The sequence below is a fragment of the Vulpes vulpes genome, chromosome 8, assembly GCF_048418805.1.
Source record: "Vulpes vulpes isolate BD-2025 chromosome 8, VulVul3, whole genome shotgun sequence".
Taxonomy (NCBI): domain Eukaryota; kingdom Metazoa; phylum Chordata; class Mammalia; order Carnivora; family Canidae; genus Vulpes; species Vulpes vulpes.
Window position 1 is genome coordinate 34934899 of NC_132787.1, and position 6325 is coordinate 34941223.

Sequence of the window (6325 nt, forward strand, 5' to 3'; positions counted from 1 at the left end):
AGACAAGAGGAGATCAGAGAAAATAGCAGGAAACAATGATTTAACAAGTAAGAAAAAGACAATAAATATGTATCTATTGATGATTATGTTGAACATAAATAGACAAAATGCTCCAATCAAAAGACATGGGTTGTCAGAATGGATAAAAAAATTACAAGACACATTTATATACTCCCTACAAGAAATCATTTTAGACTAAAGACACCTGCAGATTGAAGGTGAAGAGATAGAGAGGCACTCTCTTATCATGCCCATGGATGTCAAAAGAAAGCCAGAGTAGTTATACTTTTATTGGATAAACTAGACTTTAAGACTGTAACAAGTTATAAAGAAGGGCATTATATAATCATAAAGGGGATAATCCAACAAGAAGATGTAACAATTGTAAATAGCTATACACCCAACGTGGGGGCACTCAAATATGTAAAACTATTCATAACTAACATAAAGGAAATAATTGATAGCACAATAAGAGTAGGGGACTTTAACACCCCACTTACATCAATGAACAGATAATCTGAACAGAGGAAAAATAAGGAAATAATGGCATTGAATGACACAGTGGAATAGATGGACTTAGCAAATATATTCAGAATGTTTCATTGTAAAACAGAAGAATACACATTTCTTCAAGTGCACGTGAATCATTCTCTAGAATAGATCACATAGTATAGGTCACAAAACAGGCCTCAACATATACAGAAAGATTAAATCCTACCATGTACCTTTTCTGATCACAATTCTATGAAACTAGAAGTCAACTGGAGGAAAAAATTTGGAAAGGCCGCAAATATATGGAGATTAAACAACATGCTACCAAAGAATAAATGGGTTAACCAGGAAATCAAAGACGAAATAAAAAAAAAAAAAACATGGAAAGAAGTAAAAATGAAAACACATGCTTCTAAACTTTGGGATGCACCAAAACCAGTCATAAGAGGGAAGTATATAGTAATACAGGTCTACTTTAAGAAGCAAGAATAGTCTCAAATAGACAACCTAATCTTACACCCAAAGGAGCTAGAAAAGAACAACAAACAGAGTGTAACGCCAGCAGAAAGAAGGAGATAGTAAAAATCACAGCAGAAATAAATGATATAAAAACTAAAAAATGATGGAACAGATCAATGAAATCAGGAGCTGGTTCTATGAAAGATTAATAAACTTGATAAATCTCTAGCCAAACTCACCAGAAAGGAAAGAGAAAGGACCTAAATAAATAAAATCACAAATGAGAGAGGAGAGATCACAATCAACATCACGGAAATACAAACAATTATGAGAATATTATGAAAAAATATAAGACAACAAACTGGACAATATGTAAGAAATAGATAAATTCCTAGAAGCATATTAACTACTAAAACGGAAACAGGAAGAAATAGAAAACTTGAATAGACCAATAATCAGTAATGAAATTTCATCAGTAATCAAAACAAACAAGTTTATAGGCGAATTCTACAAAAACACTAAAAATAATTAATCCATATTCTTCTCAAACTGTAAGGCATTTCCTCCTTCTTTCTCTCTCTCTTTCTTTCTCTCTCTTTCTCCTTCCTTTCTTTCTTTCTTTTTCTTTCTTTCTTTCTTTCTTTCTTTCTTTCTTTCTTTCTTTCTTTCTTTCTTTCTTTCTTTCTTTCTTTCCCATTCCTCCAATGTGGTGTTTGAACTCACAATACCAAGATCAAGAGTCATATGCTCTGCAGATTGACCCAGCCAGGCATCAAAAAATAGAGAAGAAAGAAAAATGACCAAATTCATTCTATGAGGCCAGTATTACCCTGATACTCCAAACGTGCTAAAGATTCCACTAAAGAAAAAGGACTATAATCCAGTATTCCTGATAAACATAGATACAGATTTTCTCAATACAATGCTAGCAAACCATATCCATCAATGCATTAAAGGAATCATTCGCCATGGTAAATTATTCCTCAGTTGGAAGGGTGGTTCAATATTTGCCAAGCAATCAAGGTGACATCACAAAATAAAAGAAGGGATAAGAATCATACAATCATTTCAATACATGCAGAAAAAGCATTTGACAAACTACAGCATCCATTCATAAAAATCCTCAGTAACATAAGGATAGAGGAAACATATCTCAACATCATAAAGACCATATGTGAAAGACCCACAGCTAATATCATCATCAATGGGGAAAAACTGAGAGCTTTTCCTCTATCATCAGGAACAAGACAGGGATGTTTACTCTTACCACTGTTATTTAACGTATTACTGGAAGTCTTATAGCAATTAGACAGCAAAATTAGACAACAAAAGGAAATAAAAGGCATTCAAATCAGCAAAAAAGAAAGAAAACTTTCACTATTTTCAGAGGACATGATACTCCCTATAGAAAACCAAAAAGACTATGCCAAAAAATGGCTAGAAACCCATTAACAAATTTTGTAGTCTTGGGATACAAAGCCAATATACAAAAGTGTGTTGTATTTCTATACACCAATTGTGAAGCAGCAGAAAAAGGAATTAAGGAATCAATCCAATTTATAATTACACCAAAAATGATAAAATACCTGAGAACAAACCTAGTCAAAAAGTAGAAAGACGTATACTCTGACAAGTATAAAATACTGATGAAAGAAATAGAATGACACAAAGAAATGGAAAGATATTACATACTCATGGATTCGAGGTACAAATATTGTCAAAATATCTATACTACCTGAACTAATCTACAGATTTAATGCAACCCCAATCAAAATACAAAATACCAATAGCACTTCTCACAGAGCCAGAACAAATAATCCTAAATTTGTATGAAACCAGAAAAGACTCTGAATAGCAAAGTAATCTTGAAAAAGGAAAGTGAAGCTGGAGGCATCATAATTCTGGACTTCAAGTTATATTACAAAGCAAACAGACACATGAAAAGAGGCCCAACCTCACTCATTATCAGGGAAATACAAATTAAAACTACAATAAGATATCACCTCACACCATCAGAATGGCTAAAATGAACAACACAGGTAACAGCAGATGCTCGCATGGGTGTAGACTAAGGGGAACCCTCTTCCATTGTTGGTAGGAATGATAATTGGTGCAGCCACTCTGGAAAACAGTATGGGGGTTCCTCAAAAAATTAAAAATAGAACTTCCCTATGACCCTGTAATTGCACTACTAGGTATTTACCCAAAGGAAACAAAAATACTGATTAAAAGGGATACATGTCCTGATGTTTATAGCAACATTTTCTACGATAGCCAAAAAAAGGAGCAGCCCATGTCCACTGATTGATTGACTGATGAATGGGTAAAAAATATATGAGATATTATATATATATATGTAACATATATTCATAAAATATATATTCATAGTATATATATTCATATAATATATATGAATATTACTCAGCCAATAAAGAAAATCTTGCCACTTGCAATACTATGGATGGAGCTAAAGAGTATTATGATTCTAAGCAAACTAAGTCAGCTAGAGAAAGACAAATACTGTATGATTTCACTCTTATGTGGAATTTAAGAAACAAAATAAAGGAGCAAAGGGTAAAAAAAGAGGGAGGGAAAGCAAGAAACAGAGTCTTAACTGTGAAGAACAAACTGATGGTGTGGGGCTGGGTTAAATACATGATGGAATTAGGAGTGGACTTCTTGCAGTAGTGTTGTATGGAAGTGTTGAATTACTATACTTTACACCTGAAATTAATATTATATTGTATGTTTACTAACCAGAATTTAAATGAACACTTAAAAATAAATAAGGGATATTAATCATAGCATCGGACATAGTCCACAATATTGTTATAACTTTGCATGGTGACAAATGGTAGCAAGCTATACAGTGGTGAATATTTCATAATGTATATAAAGTTTGACTTACTATGTTGTACGCTGGAACTAATATAATATTGTATGTGAATTATGCATCATTAAAAAATAAAATCGTCACCCAGTGTTGCAAAGAAAAGAGAAACATACAGATAAATAGAAACATAGATGCAAAAAAAATAATAATTGCATTTTAAAAGTACTTTTTCTGCCTCCTCAATATTTCTAAAAATCTAATAATAACTTCATCTTTATAACTGAACTCTACTTCTGAAACTAATGATACACTAAATGTTAATTAACTGAATTTAAATAAAATAATATTTTAAAAAATTGCCTTCATCTTCCCTTATGTCGTTAGGCTTTTGTCATTTAGAAGAAATATTTCTATTACTATACAACTAGTTATCATGGGAGGATGAATCAATGAATATTTGAGTAATTACTTAATATTTAAATCTCTGCCATGAGTTATTGTTCAATATTTTTTATATCCTTCCCAGAAATGTATTCTATTCAGCAGATCTAAATAATTTATTTACAGATAATATAATTGAATGCAGGTGTATTAAAAACTAAGGCAGAAAAATAGAGAAGTTTGGAAATTGATGTCATTGTGACTGTGACAATAAAGTTGAAAATGTAAGTCTTCGGAATTAGTGTCAAATATCAGTAAATACCTGTTACTGGGACGATGATTTTAGAATATTTTCAGTATAATAGAAGTGACATAGCAAGGGCACAAGAAAGAAGTATGTGATGATAATTTAGCAATCTTACCTCAAATTAAAACTTAAACATCAAAGACATTTCTCACACGGTCTAGATTCTCAGTGTTTGTGATACAGATGAAAGTAAGTGAACAGCCTGGGTGGTCAAGTCTCTGACCCCAATATCATCTGGAATATAAAAATTTCTCAGAGACACATGCCAATTAAATGACACAACACAAGCTGAAAACTGCTACATTCTGGAGGTGTGTGATGAGATAAAGTGTCTTCAAAATAGCCCAAGTGTAAGAATTTCCTGTTCAAATTTTAAGTGACACATTGATAAGAAATCAACTTTTTCCACTATTACCTCACTCTGAGCTCTCACAGGGTCGGCAGTCTGTGAAGACCACAGATATTACCTGTTTACAAGAGTAACAAGGTCTCCTACTGGAAGATGCATGACTTTCTGGCCAACAGAAGGTATGTAGCTCTACTGCCCTGTCTCTCTAATAGCCAACTTTTAGTGGGAGATTTCAAATGCTAGATGGTATGTACTCGAGGTATAATTAATATATAATCAAATCACAAAGAACGTTGGTATTTTTATTCCAACAATTCAGGGTGAAAAATAAGAATAAAAATGAAATATCTTAGAAAATTTCTTAAAGTATTTAAAATATTACCTATGGTGAAGTAATCAAGTGTATACAAACACACATAGCTGGGTCTATAAATCAACATAATGTCAAGTGAAATCGCAAAAGCATCATGATAAGAAACAGTTAATTTTGGATTTGTCATCAGTCTAGATATAATTACATGTAAGGTTTGATATTTAGCTCAGACTTTAAAAATGAACTCTTAAAATGAATTCACCAAAGAGTGAGGTAAAACATTATTCCTCATACACTTACTTATGTAAATGAAAGCAGTTTGATTTTCTATAAAAAGCAGGAAGAAGTTCCTTCTGTAAAATGCTACTTTAGATTTAACTAAGAATAGTCGAAAGACTTTTTAAATAAATTGAGTAAAACTTGGCAAAAAATTCCATACTGAAAGGTACTACTGTCTAATGAGTTATGTTGCATCATCTAACGAATATGAATTAGTAATTGTGATGTGGCTATTGTGTTAAAATTAAAATAACTAATATATTGTTGAGTTTATGAAAGCCGAATTGAATATTAAGTGATTCATGTCCATTATAAATTATACCTTTTTACTCCAATTTTAGATTAGTAAACTAAATTGCTAGACATAAAGTAAGTTTTTAAAGATCACATTTTGTAAATTTGAGAGCCAGAAGTAATTCTAGATCTCACTGACTTCAAAACTCATTGGTGGAATTATTAACTTACAGTTATTTGATTTGTTAAAATTGCTTACACAACCAAAGCTACCCTCATAACCTAGGACAGTCATAGGATCTTTCTGAAAGTTTGTAACAACAGTGTTCTTCCATAAATGATCTACATTTTTATTTATCATTTATAGTTTCATATTTTGCCATTAATACCAATTTCTGGTGTTAAGTGAGTAGTTTTCAAAACATGGTTTTTGTTATTTTGTTTCAATATTGTTAAGGTCTGGGATAAGTTTATTGTATTGCATGACATTTGAACATATATAATTTTTCTTTTAAAATTTAATTTCACAGAACTACAATTATTCAAAATAAAAGATCATTGATAAGAACACATCACCTTCCGATAAATAAATATCATCAAATTAAAGGAGTTTATTACAGGAAGTTCTTCTATGTACTAAAACTATTTCCCAATCAGACGTCTCAATGTTTAACCATG